The sequence below is a fragment of the Protopterus annectens genome, chromosome 9.part0, assembly GCF_019279795.1.
Source record: "Protopterus annectens isolate FY-2018-M chromosome 9.part0, PAN1.0, whole genome shotgun sequence".
NCBI classification, from domain to species: domain Eukaryota; kingdom Metazoa; phylum Chordata; order Ceratodontiformes; family Protopteridae; genus Protopterus; species Protopterus annectens.
This window is the reverse complement of record NC_056743.1, coordinates 1025132686-1025152740: the sequence shown is the minus strand read 5'-3', so window position 1 is coordinate 1025152740 and position 20055 is coordinate 1025132686. Positions and strand designations below refer to the sequence as shown.

At 41.8% G+C, this 20055-nt stretch overlaps 1 protein-coding gene across 1 annotated transcript in view; it reads left to right on the top strand.

The window, feature by feature from the left end:
• The window catches only part of SMARCD1 (SWI/SNF related, matrix associated, actin dependent regulator of chromatin, subfamily d, member 1), a 1197111-nt gene that overhangs the window by 40763 nt on the left and 1136293 nt on the right, over positions 1-20055 (top strand). The gene's annotated exons all lie outside the window — the stretch shown is intronic.

The following is a 20055-nucleotide window of genomic DNA, read 5'->3' as shown; positions in this document are numbered from 1 at the left end:
TCCCCAAAATAAGGGGGAAAAGATTTTGCACACTTTAGATGTACACAGGCAATTACGTTATTATTTAAGCAGGACTAAGGATTTTAGGCAGTCTCAGCAGTTGTTTGTTTCTTTTGCTTTGAGTTCTCAGGGTAAGCCTGTGTCAAAACAAACTGTTTCTAAGTGGATTGGGTTTTGCATTGCTTTCTGTTATTCCCATCATGGCAAGGAGATTCCAGCTGGGATTAGGCCTCATTCCACTAGGGCTACTGCCACTTCAACAGCATTTCTAAGGGGGGTGGCAACTAAGGATATTTTGGAGGCAGCTACTTGGAGTTCAGTGCATACCTTCTCTAAGCATTACCACCTTCCTCTCTACTCTAAATCTAGGGCTGGTTTTGCCACTGCTATTTTACAGGGCATGTTGTCAGCTCCTGCTTCTTTGTGATTTGCCATCCTCCCTTACCTCTGCTTTGGGATTCTACCCAAGTGTCAGGACTGCAGCAATGTGAGATGAAGAACATAGTACAGTTTTGTACCTACCATAAATGTAGATGTTCAAGATCCACATTGCTGCAGTCCAATTCCTCCTTCCCCTCTGTGTTTAGGGGTGGTTGTGTGGGTAGGATTGTACCTTTCTGACTTTGTATATATTGTACATATATTTGCTACAGCGGTGTTTGGTGTGTTGTTGTTCTTTGGTTTGGCCTTATCTTTTAGGGTCTTCTGACATCTGGGGCAAGAAAAGACTGAGGAAATGACATCGGTCATGCGCATTTGTACCCTGACGTCCTGACGTCAGACTAATGCGCCTTGACCGACGTCAGCCTTATACTTTGGTATTCGGGCCGACTGGGACAGCAGACTACCCCTAGTGTCAGGACTGCAGCAATGTGGATCTTCGAACATCTACATTTATGGTAGGTACAAAACTGTACTTTATGGGGACTGACCTCCTCTTCCATGAGCAGGGAACAGTGACACTTGACACTGTGTTCTCCCCATGTGAATTCATTCTCCTGTGTGCCCTTTGAGGGGGCATTGTGTTTGTACTTTCCTGGAATATTCGTTTGCATCACCGCCCATCACTGCCCCTCCTCCAGTAGCACTATCATTCCAGACAAGCATTAGTGCTACACCCACACTTGGTAATGGTTGTGGTACATTTCTGCATTACTGTTGTGCAAAAGCACTACTGTGAAGTGCTCTGCTGGTGTGAAAAGTGAGGTAAGCTAATGTAACTTCACAAGGGTAGACATCTTTGTACATTTTATTGGAGAGCATTACCTTGCAGAAATGCAGTCTGTGTGTGTGTTTTGTTAGGGTGGGACTGAGCATGTACTTTGAATTAAAATGTCGCATGTTAATGCTACACCCACACTTGGTAAAAAAAAAAAATGCTAAGCACTCAATAAAAGGTTCAGACTTAATTTCTAAAATGTACTGCATTTTTTATATTTGTGTGTGTTCAAAACTAGACGTTTTCTTTTGTGGGACACTTTTTTTTTTGTATGTAAAATTTGATATAGTTTCATTATTTGATGTGTGGAGTTCATAGTGAATTGCTTCTATTTTCTTTATACTTTTTATTTTTCAGCACCGAAACTTTAGTACAAGAATTACCATAACTTTCTTGCAGCCCTTGTCAAACTGTCATATTTTGAATATTTAGGCAAATATACTTCTGATGCCAATGTAGTCGGAGCAGTATCAGGAGTGTTCCTTTCAGACAATGCCTTTATAGACACCTTCTCAAATATCTCTAAATGCTTTCAACAAATCTCTAGGCTGGAGGCTTCTTGAATTACAGGACTTGTACTTTTTAAAGTCGTTTCAGGGCATTTTCTGAACAAATGTGACCATTTTCTTTGCTCAACAACCTTCCATCCTCAGTATGAATAAAACTCTCCACTTGCAATTTTTTAACCACATTTGCAGTCTGTTATGTGTGTGTTTGTTTTTTTTTTTTTTTAGTAGTGAAAGTGTACGTCCTGCTATTTTGTCATAGCCTTACTTTCTACTTGTTTGTTGTCAGTCTAAGCCTGAATTAAGCCTTAAAACAGTAGCAAGGAAGCAGACATATGTGGTCTACTTTTTTTGTTTGTGACCTATGGATAGCTGAACAGGCAGGAGGTGATGTGATGTGATGCATGATACATGGGGCTGTTTCTGAAGTCCAACAAAGCTTCTTTGAAAAGTTAATTGATAGTCTGAGATTAGCTGTAAGGATTAAAGGGATTTGTTCGTATTCCTAAGTACATTGTGGCATTACATTTTATTATTTACTGCACTTTTTATTGTGTTCTGCTTATTTAATACTGTATTTTAGTACTTTAAACTGCACTGTTCGTACTGCATTTGTCTGCCTTACTGTGCCTGTTAAATCACATTTTGCTGCTGTTTTCACTGTTTGCAAAACTGTTTGTTCTGTTTTCCTGTCAAGCAGTGTTTTAAATAACTGATTTGCTTGCTGTTTAAAACATTCTGTAGTGTCTCCTTGCTGTTTTTCTGCTGCTTAAAACATTGTTAGTGTCTCACTACTGTTTTTCTGATGTGTAAAACTTTTTTTAGTGTTTCCCACCGAAATTAGTGTAGCTAGTAGCTGTAGCAGTGTACAGGTTTGCTGTATCCGCGTCTGTTTGTAGTGGTTGTTGTATTCTGAGCACATTTTCCAATCCATCTTTGATTGGAAGGGGGTCTTCTGCACTCTTGAGGGGAGTGGACTGATTGGAACCTGTCTGAATGGTGATTGGTCTAGGATAAGCACACTCACTGGTTTTTCTGAGTTTTTTTTTTTTTTTTAGCTTCTGGTATTTAAGCCCAGTGTTTGAGAAGGTTTCTGCTTGTTTGCGTGTCATGCAGCACCACACAGTGCTGCACAATTGTGTGCCATAGCCAAAGAGATAATTTCAACAATTTTTCCCTTGCATACAGCTATAGTACATTAGTGTAGTCTTCATCTTTAGTGCATCTCTGGTGTAAGAAGTATTGCTAGTGAGCTGTGACCCATTAAACCACCAGCCAAAACCCTGTTGGAAATGCCTATCTACAGAGCACCTCCTAGATCAGTCCCAAAAGCACCCAGTTTGTGATAACAATTCTTCAAACCTAGTGTTCTAAACAGTTGGACTGCCTTTGTTTCTCCTGCTAACCTTGTTGACTTATACCAGGAGTCTTGAATCCCTGCTCTCTCGCACTCAAAACGGTACACTGACGAGGTTGTCAACTCGCCCACCACTACTTGTACAGACTATACATCTAGCACAAATCAACATACGTGGAGGGTCTCTCAAAAACCTTACCAAAACACCAGAGACCTCCAAAATAAGACTGCTATGACTAACAGTTCCCACAGCCCCCAAAACAAACAGCCACACCAGTGTTTTGCCTACCAAGCCCTTAAGGGGTAACACTCTCTAAAGCCAAATGTTCTTGTCATTAGAGACTCCATAGTGGGGCACACAGATGTCCCACTCACCAGGTTAGATGAGGAAAAAGTCACTTTTGGCTCCCTGTCCTATGCCAGGTTTCATCAGATCACGCATGCAGTCTGGTCTCTTGGCAACAAGTACTGTTATGACTCTGTCATAGCTCATGTTGGAGTGAACGACTTGAAACATAACGACTTGAAACATAACTCACAGGACTATATTGAGAGACATGATTGAGCTCTGAGTATGTGTCCCAGAGAGTTGTGTCCGTAGCCTTGAGCAGCATATTTACCCTCACCTAGAATAATGCTTCAGTGTAAACAAAAAATGATCCATTTCAATAATTGGCTTAGTTTTCAGTGTCATTCAAAGGGGATCCATTTTGTCAGTCTGGGATGACATGATCAACAAAACTCGCTGCTTTGCCAGAGACTGTTTACACCTGGCACCACTAGGCTTTCCAACCATAACAAAATAAGGGTTATGCTGCTAAACGCTAGGAGCTTAAACCAAAAACTCCACACCCTGGAATTGCTCCCATCACTGCAGGAAGTAGATGTCTGTGTAGTCACACATCTGGTTCAAGGCCTCCGAGTACCCTGGTCTTGCAAGGCTACAATGCCTTCCACACCTTCAGACTGTAAAGCGAATGTGTGAGAACCAAAGGAGGTGGTGTTTCTATCTATGTTGGAGAGAAACTCGCCTCCTGACTAGTTAGTCTGGGTAACTCCATGGAGTTAACCAACTGAAGCAAAAAATAAATAGTTTCCTTCTAGTAAAAAAGAAACCACCACCGGTATATCCAACAAATTTAATAAAACTCTGACATCTTTGCCAAAGCCTTCAAGGAGTATAACACAAAGTAAAAACCTTGCCCCATATATACACATACAAATACATCAATTAAACAATCATACAATTAAAGAAATACTCCCAATTACATTCTTTATTTAGTCCCCTTGGAGACAGGGTGTCAAATTTTGAAATGTAAGTAGATTCTTTTAAAAGCAAATTTTCTTGATAAAAGAAACCTCGAATCTAGATATTTGTATTGTTGCCATAACAGTGCCTTGTAGCTCTGTACTTTCTCCATCATGAAACAAACTAAAATGTTCAGCTATAGAGCTCTCTGCTTTTTTTATTAGCAATATCCCTCACATGCTCTAAACTTCTATTTGTTAAAACACCTTCTTGTTTCTCCAACATAAAATTTGTTGCAAGGACATCTCAAAGCATATATATAACGCCTTCAGTATTGCAAGGACATCTCAAGGCATATATATAACGCCTTCAGTATTGCAAGGACATCTCGAGGCATATATAACACCTTCAGTATTGCAAGTAAAATGGCCACAAGTTCTAAAAGAAACATTTATTCTAGGAAAAGTTTTTAGTACATACTTGCAAGTCTTGCACTTGCCACAAGCAAATGTACCACACATTGTCAAACTATATGGTATATTGGAAGATGGAATACTGAATTTACCTCTTGCCAAAAAATTCTGTATACTTCCTTTTCTGTAGGAAAATGCTAGTTCTTTGTTCAACCACTCTGAAGCATCTCTTAAAGATGTCATGTATTTCCAGAAATGTCTATCTTGATCTATTATTTTGGGACTAAGGCAACTTGTATGTTGTAACAAAAAATATATTTTCATTTGTCTCTTTCTTATGCACAGTCCCGGTGCATTGTCCATCCTGGTTACCTTTCTGGGGTCCATTAACTCTGTGTATGACTTTCTGCCAACTGTCATGTATTGTCTTCACATCATAGCCCCTATTTTTAAACATGTCTGTAGTTTTGTTTAGTTCTTGTTTGAAATACTGTCAGTATTACATAGCTTGTACAAGCGAAAAAATTCACTAAAGGGAATAGCTTGTATTGTATGGGGTGGATGGCAGCTTTCACCATACAAAAATTGTGTGCCTTCACTAAATTTCCTATGGACTGAAGTTTTTAAAACATTCTCATCTGAAATCTAAAAAAAGGACACCAGTCCAAATTTTCAGACTGTCAAATTTTAGTCCAAATCTATTATTTTGTAAGTCAGCTATAAATTCATAAACTAATTCTTTCCCTCCCTCAACCAGAAAAATAAGGTTGTCAGATATTACAGATTTATTGACCTATTCATGAGAAAAAGAATTTCTATATAAATGTTCCCTTTCGAACAAGCCCTTACTAAGGTTGGCATACATAGCGGCAAAGGCTGCCCTCGTAGCAGTACCTTGTTTTTGGTGGTATGACTCGTTAAATTAAAAAAAAAAATGTTGTTAAACAAAAATGGACAAGCTCTACAATATATTCTGTAGCAGGACTGTTTCCCAAAAAACATCTTATTGCCTCAATACTAAAACTATGCTTGATGCTAGTGTATAAACTCTTTACGTCTGTTGTCACCCAAAACATGTTACAATTCTATTTAATAGTGGTTATTTTTGTCCAGAAATTTTTCTTTTTTTTTTTTTTTATTTTTATTTTACATTTGTTGACCGGGCTAGTCTAACTGGATAAATGTCCATTTTCAGTAGAGGCCCGGGGAGAAAAGCTCCAAGCATGGACACTAACAAAGTTAACAATATATAACAAAGACATGTATAATAACAGTACAGAGGTACAATTGACTAAAGACATTATGTTAAAAGATTAAACTAAGTAAAAAATAACAAGTACACTAAGCACAAGCTGAGTATGGGCAAACAGTCAGGTCCTTACTTTTATCCTATTACTATGAGAAAAAAAGAGAAATCAGTAGATTTGGAGGGATAGGTTAGGGGAGAGGGGAAGGGGTATGAGCAGGAGGGGAAAAGTTTCAGTCTGGGTTAGCACAAGGACAAAGCCACTGAGTTTTAAGATGTTCTTTAATATGCTTTTTGAATAGAGAAGTAGAGGCTAGAGTAGAACGTTTAGGAGGGAGCTGATTCCAGTTTTTACCTATAGTGTTTGAGAAAAGTGAGTCACCAGCTTTGTTAGATTTAACTGATGAGACCAGGAGTTTATTAGCAGAACGTAGTGTAGCTAGGTTTTTATATGGTGTAATCAGATTAGTGAGGATAGGGGTGTTATTGGGGTGGTGTAGGATCTTTTGAGTGATAAGTAACTGTTGACAGAGTATATGGTAAAGCAATTCTAGCCATCCTAGTTGTTTAAGGTTAAGGCAATGGTGAGTTTGAAATAGAGAGCTTGAGATAAATCTAGCTATGCTATTATAACAGGTACAAAGTTTTGAGATTATTTTTAGATAGGTTTGTATAAATAGCTGAGGCATAGAAAAGGGTAGAAATGAGGTGGGTTTGGGCAATAGTTTTCCTGGCTGTGTTTGTTATAGAGGGTTCCAAGTTTTTTGTTAAGTCTTTATGGTGGAGTTAATATGGTCATCCTAGTTAAGACGGTTATCAATTGTAACACCTAGTAGGCAGGTGGTAGTATCAGGGGTTATGTTTGTAGCATTGTTAGAGGTAATAGAGAAGAATGGAGTGGGTGATTTATGAGATGGAGTAAAAAGCAGTAGTTTTGTTTTTTTTGGGATTAAGCAGGAGGCAATGTTGCATAAACCAGTTTTCTACATTTTGGAAAACAGTTTGGGTTAGGGACTGGAGGGAGGCTATGTTCTTAGCAGTACAGATTAAGGTTGAGTCATCTGCATATTGGATGCAGGTGGCTTGAGGTATGTTCATATGGAGGTCATTGATAAATATGGAAAAAAGAAGGAGATGGAAAAAATCAAACACATCACGAATATATGAAGGCAGGATACAAACTTTGGGAAACAAGTAACTGTGAAGAAACTGTCCTACTTTTGTTTAAAAAAACATGGAGTTACTCCAAGCTTAGATTACTGGGAGTAAGACCCCATTCAAGTCATAGTTAGCTATAGATCCTCCTCTGTAGATGATGGTGCGCACGAGGTCTTCTTGAGCAAACTGGAGTCAATCTAAATATTGTCAAACACTCTGGTCATGGAGGATTTCAGTTATCCCACCATCAACTGGGAAACCTACTCTAGCCGTAACTCACTAGCGCAAATGTTCCTTGACTTTAACTTTAAATGCTCTAGAACAAATTGTTCAAACCCCAACAAGAACAACCATACTAGATCTAGTTCTCACTAACATGACAAACCGATACACCACTGCAACCGTCAGACCCTCATTAGTTACATCTGACCACAAATCGGTCTGCTTTGAACTTACACCAGCACCAAAAATCACAAAGGGTGAAGTCTGACTAAAAAATTTCACCAAAGCAAACTATACCCTCCTCTGGGAAGGTATAAATGCATTCCAAGCCTCAGCCCCAGCTGGAAGTGGTAACTACACCAAAGATTACACTAAAGCCCTGTAAAATCACTTGTGTAAGTGTAGAGACTCTGCTGTTCCAGAGAATCAAAGCCAGAGCCCCAATTAAGGAAAAAGAAAAAGGCTGCCCTATTGGACATCAGCATCAACAAACTTTACAACAAAAGCAAAAAGTTACTGTCTAAGAATACTAAGGTGAGGCCCCAACAATGGAAGAGCACCCAACTCTGCTTCAACAGGCAAGTAAGACATGTCAAATCCTATAAGGGTAACTTGGAGAGAAACTTGGCAATCTGCAGCCAAAGATAACCATAAGGCCTTTAACGGCTATGTATGTAGCCTAAAGGTAGGACCCAAGCATTTGCTGAACTAGTGACTAATAGTGTTCGCACACTGATCCGCAGAGATGGCAAACTTGCTGGTGGACAGATATGGCAAAAAAATTTCACTCCCATATTCCCCTTCAAACTTATCAGAGACCTTTCCTCTACTCCCCCTTGTATATCTGAAGAACCGGTCATCAAAGCCTTATCTAAGACAAAAAACACAGCCTCTATGGGGCCATTTGGCATTCCAGACTGTTTTCTAAACAAATTGAAACATGACCTAGTATCACCATTAAGTACCCTATTCGATCATAGCCTTAACCACAGGCTTTGTTCCTGCTGAATGGAGAACAGTTATCCCCCCCCCCCCCACACACACACACACACACACACACACACACACACACAAAGGTGGCTTAGCAGCAGACCCTGGGAATTGTAGACCATAAGTCTGACAGCCTCATAAATAGACATAGGCAACTTCCAAACCCCGGATCTGACCCAATTCAGCTTTGTCAAGGGCCGATCGTTCCTGTTAAACCTGGTGGATTTTCGAAAATGTGAAGTTCAGGCCTAAACTAAGAGGCTGTGACTGACCAAGTTTGCGAATGACTGCAAACTGGGTGCAATTGCTGAACCCCTAAAGAATGTCAGTTTCAAAACTGAATGCAAAGAAATGTAGTCATTCCCTTTTGGTAAAAACAATGTCCCTTCACACTATCGGATTAACAGCAATAACCATATATGCCTACAAAGTGGTAAGAGATCTGGGATCGCAAGTAGACTACGACCATATCTTTGACCACCATGTCTACTGTAGTAAGGAAGGCTTTCTACATAGCACATTTTATTAGCAAAGGAGGTTATAACCCCTCTATACTGGTCACTAATCAGGCCCATAAGTAAGTGGTAATGCCCCTTTTGGCATGTACTGTACAAAGCAGCAACTGGAGAAACCTCAGAGTTTTCTAACTAAGAAGACCAAGGGACTCCAGCTCGTGCCTTATACAGACTGATTAAAGTCCCTGTCACTATACTCTGTATCGTATAGACCTCATAATTGAGACTTATGCCTGGCTTACAGAGAAATCTTCAACCCAAACCTAATGAATTTGCTACACATCCATAAATCAAACAGGACTAGAGCTACCCATTCTCGGGACCTAAATATAGTCTATGACTTGAATAGGAAGTGCTGAAGGGGCAGATTAGTCTCCAGCAACTGCCGTTTCTGTGGAATAGGCTGCCAATTCATGAGAAGCAGAGCACCTCTGACACTGTTCAAAAGGAACCTGAACGAGTGGACGGGGCACCATAAATTCTTACCGGGGATAGCACCCACAACCCTCCTCGACACAGTAATTACTCTAGTCAGTACCCAGGATTGCATTTAGTATCTGTGGTATTACATTGGGATGAAATGGCTGGGCTTGGAATGACCTCCAGATCGATAGCCTAGTAACTTCGTATGATTCTATTAAACCATGGTCCAAATAAATTTAGGGTATCCCTCAGTGACGTTGACTGAGGAATAATGTGAAGTGTCCATGTACTTTAATGGATGCATCTTTGCACATGCAAAATGTGTCCATTAAAGTCTATGGATGTACTGCATGCCTTCTCAAAGTTAACTTCACTAATCGTAAAGTTTACTGCTATGCCTCAGTGACAAAATCATGAAGAAAGTGAAATTTTTCCAAAAAATGATTATCAAAACTCTCTCTGTGAAAATGCTCATCGGCACATCGTGCACCACATATTGTGGTGGCAAAGTACACTTTTTGTTCACAAAAAAAAAAATAAATAAATAAAAAACGCTTTCCAGAATGTTTTGACATGAGAGTGCTTGAAAGAGGAGTTTCTATGGGCAGAAGTGCTGAAATGGCTGAAAAATGAATCTTGATGAAGGAATAAGAGAGGCCACAGGATTGTAACTCCCACAAATATTGTAAAACCAGATAACTAGCCCTGAATGGGTGTTGGTTAATGTTGTTGGCACCAAATTGAAAACCTTTTCAATTTGCTAATATGACTTTTCTAGTAGCTGGCTTTCTTGCCCCTATTAGTACCTGCTGCATGTCTTCGGTAAACAGGTGCCTAAAAAGGAATAAGACATTATCATCCAGGCAGTCGATTGAAGATTATTGTTGGAGTGTATCAAACACCCCTGTTCTTGTGAGTATAGCCAGTTTGTAAGGGAGCTTGTAGTAATTGCCCTTGGCCATTTCCAAAAGAGGGGAGATCCACAGTTGCTTAGACCAGAAGGGTGTCCCCACTATAATCTAGTAAGATTCCTTCTGAATCTTCAGAAGTACCCAGGATATTGGTGGAAAGAGTGGAGAAGTGTAAGGAGCCATCCTGTCCAAAGAAAAGGCATCTGTCTTCCAGGCCTTATTACATAGAGTCCTTGAACAGAAGCTTGGCAGTTGATCAGAGAGGATGTAAAAAGGTCTGCTTGTGGAACTCTCCATAGATGGATCAAATGTTGGATGATCCCCCCTGGATCTAGTTTCCATTCATGAGGGTCTGCCCTGGTCCTGCTATGCTTGTCTACCACACAGTTTTGCTCTAACTAAATGTAGGACACCTGTAGAGTGTAATTGTGCTGTGAAGGTGTATTCCACTGCTAACATGGCTAGTCTGCAAAGGTAGTACACCCTGGTTCTCCCTGCCTGTTGATGTACCACATGAGTGGTGGTATTGTCTGAAACTACTTTGAAGAGGTCCTGGTGACTGAAGGTGGTTCAGAGACTTGAGTGCCTTGATTAGGGAAAGTTTCTCCTAGATATTTGTGCATGCATCTCTTTGAACCAAGGTGTCTAGCTGACATTTCAATAACAGTCCTGCGTTCGGGTCCATAGAAAGACTTTTGGCTGTTCTCAGAATCCCAGCTTGAGTATAAAGCTTTCACCCAAGAGAGAGATTCCTGACACTTCTGAAAAAGACTACAATGATAAGCAGGTCATCTAAATATGGAAAAATGTGGGCATCCCATAGCCTGTAGTGAGCTGTAACTGATGGTTAGCCAGACATACAAAACCTTAAAAAACGCTTGAAGCCTGGATGAATAGGAATGAGAAGCATCTTGTAAGTCTCAAGTTGTCAGGAAACTTGAGAGAGGAAGAAAAGAGAAGGGGTTGTGAAGTGACCTTTTTAATTGGGGCATTATTGCAAACAGGTTTAGGAAAGTAAGATCCAGAAGCTGGTCTCTAGTATTTTCTTTGGCACTTGGAACATCCATGAATAAAAATCTTTCCCCACTTGAAGGAGGAACTAGTTTGATCAGTCTTTGGGACAGCAGGTGATGAGCAAGTGGAAGTGAGTATAATCTGGAGGAAGAGGAGTGACCCTCTGGAAAGGAGGACTTTTCTCCCACTGCCATCTGTAGCCTTGACGTATGAAATTCAGAACCTGTTTTTATGAAGTAGTCTGTCAGAGGAAATTGGAGATCATTTTTTTTCTGGAGGAAAAAGGGGGCTAGGGTAGAAGTGGGTCGCAAGGTCTGAATAATCATTCTGACATATTGGACTGTCCTTTGGGTTTGGGAGGGTAAGGACTTGTTTTTGGAACTTCCTTGACATTCTTTATTAAATGTCTGTTTACCTTAATTCTGGTGAGACTGTTTTGTTTTAGTTCCTCTTTTGGCAGAAAACAGAATAAACAGTAAAAACTAAATAAACTCCAGCCAAGCTAGAAATTCCACTGAGTGACCTCAAACTTCTTGTATCAGAGGCACATGGGATATATGAAAATGACCCTCATGAACATCATGTGTTTCAGCTATATGGCTGTTGTGAATGCCCTTGACTTATTTCTTTTTACGTCGTTTCAATGGACAATTTCAGGCCGATAAAGCCAAACCCCACTAGCTGTGGATATGCATGTTTTGTCCTTGTTATGACCTCATCAGCACAGCACAAGCAGAGTGTTTGACTAAGCATAAGAAACACAGGGCTGTTATACCTGGAGTACGTCATGGTCTTTCAGAATCGCCATATAGCTGAAACACCTGATGTTCAAACGGGTCATTTGCAGATATCCCATGTGCCTCTGATACAAGACATTTGCGAGGTCACTCAGTGGACGTTTTAACTTGGCTGGAGTTTTCATTTAGGTTTTAGTAAAAGGAAGAGGAGAGAATTCCTTGGTCAAATTCTAAAGGGGGAGGGCTGAAATGTTAGATTTCTCTTGATCAACTTTCCCCTTTCATCACTCTTTGGTCACCTCTGCAGCATACAGGCCAACTACTTAATCACTGCCAAAGGGAGAATTTAAAATCTCAACATTATCTTGAAGGTTCTGAGAATGTAGCCATGAAAACCTCCTTAAAACAATACCAATGGCCATAGCCCTGGAGGTATCAACAGAGTCGTACATACATTGCAAGAAATAAGTAGTGAGTACCTCACCAAGAGGATCAAAGGGCTCAAACAGATGCCATATGCTTCCCGGTTAAAGAAACTCCAGCTCTACTCAGTGGCATACTGCCTGTTCAGAGGCGATCTGTGCCTGATGTATAAAGCCATGCCCAACCCAGAATTAATGGACATGCTGCACCTCAGAAAATCCAAATCCTATCGAGCTACACGCTCGAGAGACTTGAACCTCAGCACTGAAATAAATAGGACATGCTGGAGGGACAGATTCATAACCCAGAGGCTCCCTTCACTCTGCCTAACCTGGACTGGGATTTTATTCCAGAGTCCCTCACTGACTCTCAAGAGGAATCTTGATGAGTGGATGTGAGATCGTAGGTTTACCCCGGGTATCACTGTTAGACAGAGGCACAGTATACTAACCTCAAAAAAGGGCATAGCAAAATTAATTTAAAATGGGTGGCGAAAGCCAAACACACTCTGGCTAGGCTTATAAATGCCCTAGGGCAGATAGCCTAGTATGAACCTATGAACCTATCTGTGCAAAGAAAAAACTAAGTTATTTAAAGCAGATTTATCCTCACAAGAAGAAACCGCTGATAAAAATGTTCCTCATTTTCACAATTTGTCAGAACCAGCTTTAACATTTGAACCTGACAGTTCAAAGTTCTAAAAACCAAAGTTGCAGAAGTAACTTTCTTCCCATACCCCTGGGATTCAGGTTAGTGGCTAAAGCTCTTGCCACCCCTATAGTGCCTTTTTAAGGCAAGGTTCAAAGGATAAAACCACCACTGTAACAAATAGAAGCAGGCAAAATCTGAAGGTAATGCTACTCAGTGCTAGAAGTCTAAACCTCAAATTGCACTCTCTCGAGACGCTCCTAAAAATGGAGAACATCAATATCTGTGCAGTAACTGAGACCTGGTTCAAGGCTCCAAAGAGCACCCCTGCAATACCAGGCTACAATTCTTACCACACTTTTCGGCCACAAAACCAGGACCGAAACACTAAAGGTGGAAGAGTGTCCATATTCACCAAGGATATTCACACCTCCAGGCTAGTTGCCCAACACAATGCATCTGAAATTTTCCAGGTGCAACTAACACACTAGGTAAGACTGCAATCCAAATTGTAGCTTGCTACAGATCCCATCCATGCCCCAAGATTCTCACTACACCTTTCTAAACATACTGGAAAATATTAAGATACAACCAAACACCCTAATACTGGGTGATTTCAACTAGCCTGCCATTAATTGGGAAAACTACTCTGGTGCCAACTCCTTTTCCCAACGGTTCTTGGAATTCATAAATTCCAACGCCCTGGATCAACTAATCCATTGTTCCACCAGGGGCTCCAATGTCCTAGACCTGGTCATTACCAACATGGGAGATGCTCCACACCAGTGGTCACCCCCTCATTGGTCAGGTCTGACCATAAGCAAATCACCCTTGACATCCACATCCCACCCCCACCCTCCAGTAAGGAAACCTCCTTAAAAAACTTCTCCAAAGCCAACTTCAAGCTACTGAAGTCAGAAGTGACAAACTTCACAACACCCACGCAGACGGGATCTGGAAGTTCGACTGCAGAATCCTACACTAAGGCACTGTACGAGCACATCCACTCATGCATGAATCATGCTATCCCAAATAGAACCAAGATGCTCTTCTCCAAAAAAGGAAGCCAATCTAGTGGTCCCCTGCTGTAAACAAACTATACAACAGAAGGAAGAAACTGTTGCAAAAAAGAGAAAAATCCCACGATGCAAAAAACTCCCTCACCAGCCTCAGTAAGAAGCTGAGATCCCTCAAAATCCTCAAACTAGTTACGAAAATAAAATTGCCAAAGATTCCAAAGACAACCACAAGGCATTCTATAGTTATGTCAAGAATCTAAATGGCAATGTTCAGATCTGCTCTGAGTTGCAACAGATTGGCATTAAGTATACTGATACCAAGGATATTGCCAATATCCTGGCAGATCGATTTAGTGCCAACTTCACCCCACTCTCACCCCCTAAAGGGTCCATCTCAATACCAAGACTGCCAAATTCCGATAATCACGGCCACGCATGCAGAAACCGCACTCCCAAAAGCTAAGAATACAGCATCCATGGGACTAGATGACATCCCAGGCTGTGTACTACATGAACTACAAAATGAACTGGCACCTCACCTAAGTGTGATGTTTAATCATAGCCTCACCTCAGGCTTCCTGCCCACTGAGTGACTTTGAATCAGTCTCCAGAGCTGTGGATGAGGGTAAGGCAGTCCACACAGTCTATCTGGACCTCGCCAAGGCCTTTGACACCATCCCCCACTCTGGAATCATAGATAAACTTACTAAGCTGGGCATAAATCCCTACGTCACTCGATGGGTTGCTAACTGGTTTACTGACAGAACCCAGACAGTAAAAGTAACGGACTCCAAATCCAGCTCCAGATAAGTGGAGTACCTTGGGGTTCAGTCCTGGGACCACTCTTGTTTGGCATCTACTTCTCTGAAGTACAGGCCAACACTAAGGGACTCTGGCTAACAAAGTTTGCAGATGACTGCAAACTGGGCGCCATTATTGAATCCCCAAATGATGTGGATATTCTACAAAAGGGCCTTACAGAAACAGCTGCCTGGTGCCAGAGCTATGGGCTCAAGCTTAATGCCAAGAAATGTATAGTTATCCCCTTTGGAAAAAAAAAAACGTCCCCATGAATTACCACATAGGTGGCAGGATACTAAACATCGAAGGTGTGATGAGAGACTTGGGGACACAGGTGGACAGTGGTCTCACTTTCAATAACCACATTGCCACAACAGTCAGGAAATCCTATGTGGCACACCTCATCACTAAGGGCTTTTCATCCAGAAAAAAGGAGGTCATTGTCCCACTGTACTCATCCCTCATTAGACCCATTATAGAGTATAATACCCCGTTTGGTATGTACCTCACAAGACATCTGCAACAGCTTGAAAGGCCACAGAAATACCTCACTAAAAGAATCACAGGCCTAAAGCAGATGCCATATACTGACAGTCTAAAAAAACTCCAGCTATACTCTGTGGCATATCGTCTACTCAGAGGTGATCTCTGCTTAACATACAAGGCCATGTCAAACCCTGAGCTGTTGGACATGCTCCACTTAAAGAAATCCCAATCCCTCAGAGCCACACGCTCCAGGGATCTAAACCTTGTCATCACAATGAACAAAACATGCTGGAGGGATAGGTTCCTGACCCAGAGACTCCCCATACATATCAAGCAGAGCGCCTCTTTGGCCCTCAGGAACCTTGATGATTGGATGAGAGAGAGGAAATTCACCCCGGGGATCATGTCAGTCGCCCTGCTAGACAGGGGCCTGGAGAAGTAAATATTGTGGGAAGAAATATCCAGGGAATTGTTATGGCTAGGCTTGCATAGGCCCTAGGGCTGATAGCCTAGTACCAACCTATGAACCTGTCAGTTTTTCCATCCTTATCAGAGTAAGAGGGGAATTAACTAAGTTCTTAGCAGCAGTGGGATCAACTAAGGCTATAGCTGCTGGAATGGGTTTGGGGAATATTGTATAGAAGTTTTTAAAAGACTGAATAACTTTATACATCCTAGCTGCCTTTTTAGGGGCAACTGGCTGGCTGACAGGAAAATTACAGGCAATAACACACACATCATGTAAAGCTGACAAAACAGGAGGAGTGGTTATAGGTTCTGGAAAACCCTTCTAACAACCTCTTAGTATTTTGTGAGGTAATGACAAACCTTCTTGTTCTCTCCCTGAAAACACTGGCACATTCTAGCAGTAGTCTCTGGGGAGGGCGACTCCCCCACAGGGAGAATCGGGAATTGAAGTCTCCTCTGAGGCTGAATCAGAAATCTGAGTGGAAAAACTTAAACATCCCTACATCTTGCTGTTCGGATTCAAAATCCTGAATTTCTTCAGGAAAAGAGGAATCCCTATTTCTTTTACCAGATCCTACTTTACAAGAGAGATCAGACTCTGAGACCAGTGACTGGTGTAGGAACCATGGCCTGAAGCTTAACGCCCAAAAATGCTTTATCCCCTTTGAAAAACACTCTGTTCCCACAAATTACCACGTTGATGGGAGCCCACTGAACACCGATAAGAGATCTGGGCACCCAGATCGACAGCCACCTCACCTTCGACCACCACATTGTCCCTGTGTGGTCAAAGTCCTTCTGTGGCGCACATCTTATAACCAAAGGTTCCGCTTCCGGGAGGAAAGAGGTCATTGTCCCTTTTTACTCATCCGTCATTAGACCGATCATCGAGTATAACTCCCCGTTTGGCATGTACCTGACCAGATACCTACAATAGCTGGAGAGGCCACAGAAATACATCACAAAAAGGATCCTAGGCCTTACACACATGTCCTACATGGACAGACTCCAGAAACTTCAGCTGTTCTCAGTCTTTTATAGTCTACTTACAGGTGATCTGTGCTTGACTTGCAAAGCCATGTCCGACCCAGCCCTATTTGAAATGCTACACCTAAAGAAATCCCCCCCCCCCCCCACTGTGCCACACACTCCAACAGATCACAACCTCATTACCACAATTAACAGAACATGCTGGGAGGGATATGTTCATCTCCCAAAAGACTGCCCATTCTCTGGAATAAGCTTCTCATTCATGTCATGCAGAGCACCTCTCCAGCCCTCTTCAAGAGAAGTCATGAGTGGATGAGTAACAAAAAGTTCACCCCAGGGATCACTCCAGTTGCCTACTGGATAGGGGCACTGTGAACTAACATTGGGTGGCACTGTGCCTGGGCAGTTTTTTTGGGCTAGGCTTGTAAAGGCTACAGGGCCATAGCCTAGTACACCCCTGTGAACCTAATAATCTGAATTAAACCGTGAGCCAGACTCTGTAAACTACTCCTGTCTGTAGAAATTTGAGGAGTAGGTACATGCTTGGTTTTGTTTCTTTTTGACAGGAAAGTGGGGTCAACAATGTTAATGGTAGCAGCAGCTTACCCTGGGATGGGCACAGCATTCTGACACATTTAGGGAAACCTTCCTTGTTGCCTGTCCAAGTACTAATTAGAGTTGCTCTCCCTTGCCCACTGAGGAGACTGCCAAAAGCTGCAGAGGATGTGGTTAACCCCTGGTCCACAGTGGCTATAGATGCTACACCAGAGCAATCCAGGTTAAAAGATGAGTGGTCTGATGTACAATAATAAATGGCCACAGCAGAGTCGCCCACTAGTGGCTGAGGCAAATTGCTAGCTTCCTGTGGTGGCAAAGGCTGTTTAACTTTTTTTTTCCTTTTTGTTACTGGAAGAGGGGACTGACCACGAGACCGGTAATCTCTTCCATGGTCAAGCCGAAATTGTTGCGTGTTGTTCCCAGGGAAGTCTAGCAGCTAATTCCAGTAAAATTACCAGTCCAGAAAAGTTGCTTGCTTTTTTTTTTTTTTTTTGACAGAAAATAAAAAAAAGCACTTTCAAACATTATGCAGGCCCCACCAAGGAAAAATAAACACATTTTCTCCACAGAAAATGTTTTAAGTAAGTTAACGTTACTTTTAAACTGACAATGCTCAGTTTTAAAAGTATGTTAGTTTGTTATAACACAATATTCTTGGCTTAAAATAATTTTCTTGAAGAAGAAAGTAATAAAACCTGTAAATTTAAGAAAATGGAAGCTTTTTTCGCTAAAGGGAAGTTCTCTGCCCTGCAAAGGAAAGCACAAGCAGACAATGTATCCTCAAAAGCCCTGAAGGGCTTTGCACCTAAGCTTGTGTTTTAGTCAGCTTAGCTCAAGGTGCTTGACCGTTTCGGCATGTGAAAGGTGCCCTGAAGCTTTGGAAGCTGGCTAGCTGTTGTATCCCTGGGAGGATGTGTAACCCATATAACTAAGGCTACTAAAGCAGTGATCAATATGATGAACATTGAATGATGCTTTGAGCTTTCTTTATAAGACTTTTCACAATTTGCAACTTCACCATTAGTCTGTGGATACTTTTAACTAAATGTCACATGTCCATTGCTCTTGAAACTCTCAAAGTCCCTGTTTGCACACATCGGCCATTAACTCAGACTGCTGCATCAGCTGTCTCATGTATCTAAACGCGACCCCCCCCCCCCCCAAGTTACTGATAGCAGCGGTTGTGACCTACAGTTTTACAGCATTAGAAAACTTCGAGTCGTAGTCTGCACAAAACCGATTCAGTCCACGAACTGAAATGCATCTGTTCCTGTTTACGTCATGGCCTTTGCGGTACTGTTTGTAATGCGTCAGCTCTTGTATTCTTGCCAGCGTTTCTTTTTTTTTTCTTTACCTGATATTCACTGTTCTTTTAAAGCTTTTTTCTTTTTAAATGAAAAAAAAATTATTTTGCTTTTAGCAGACATTTGCTCTGGCTAGCATTTCATGGTTGCATTGTGAAACATTCTCCATTCTGGATTATTCTTTTGTGTGCATTGAAATAGTTTAATCTTTTCTTCAGTCATGGACAACTGTGGAATTATTGACCTCCCTTTAAATATATTCTGTGTGTTTCACTGTTGCAGTCATCACACTTGGGTTATCTGCCTGCAGGTAGCCCTCAGTCACCAGGAATACCAGAGACTTAGTATTTCTGCGTCGGTTGCTGTCGCTCCAGGACTGACGTCAGGTTGTCAGGGGTATAAAAACTGGCAGCCGACGCCATTATATCAGTCTTTCTTGCAGACGAGCCCGAAGCAGAAGCAGTTCGCACGAGTGTCGGTCGGCTGCTACCTGAGTTTTCGTTTCCGAATTTAATTATCCTGAAGTCTTCTAAAGCCAAGTACCCCGTTGGGGACCCCTTTTTCTTGCTCTAACCGATGTCAGAAAAAGTTTAACAATTGCCTGTGGAAAGCAAATACCACACAGAGATTTCCATTCTTACTGCGTCACCTGTTTAGGCCCAGACCACGACGTACCTCGCTGTCAGTTTTTTGTGCCTTATTCAATGCCCGAACTATTCGTCATTGGGCCATTTTTGTCGCTAAATACTTTAGTTCTCGATCTCCGTATTCTGAAATGGCTTCTGTAAGCCATCCGACTACCGATCTTCCAAAAAAAGTAAGGATAGACAGACTGCACCGGTCCAAAGCTGCCTGCCAGTTCACCGATACTCGGACACTTTCGCAACCCCTGATGCCTGCTTCAGTGGATTTGCAGACCTCTACTGAGACCCGTTTGTCGCGAGACACTTCTTCGACTACGGAACCTGCGGATGTCTGTACCTTGGATGGGTCCGAAGCCATTGAGCAGGCACCGGCTTCTGGGGAAGTTCTTTGCACTACCGATGTTGGACACAAACTGACTTCTTTCATGTCTTCAATTCTGTCTAAAACTACCGAGTTTCTAAGGCCAAGAGTACGCGCTATGCCTAAAAAACCGACAACCAAAGCGCATGCACCTGCTCCCTTGCCACAACATCAAATGCTTAAAATGGCAGAAGACCTTATGCAGATAAGGGGAAGTCAGCCTTCCCCTGCTAAGCGAAAGAGACCTGTCCCCAGCAGCTTCAATAGACCGAGTCTCTGACTCTGAGGTATCTGATTATGAAGACATACCCTTATCTGCTTTGTAGAGGAATCCATTCCCTTGACTTCTCCTCCAGAGGCTTTTTCTTTTGGCGAAACCTTGCATACTTTGAG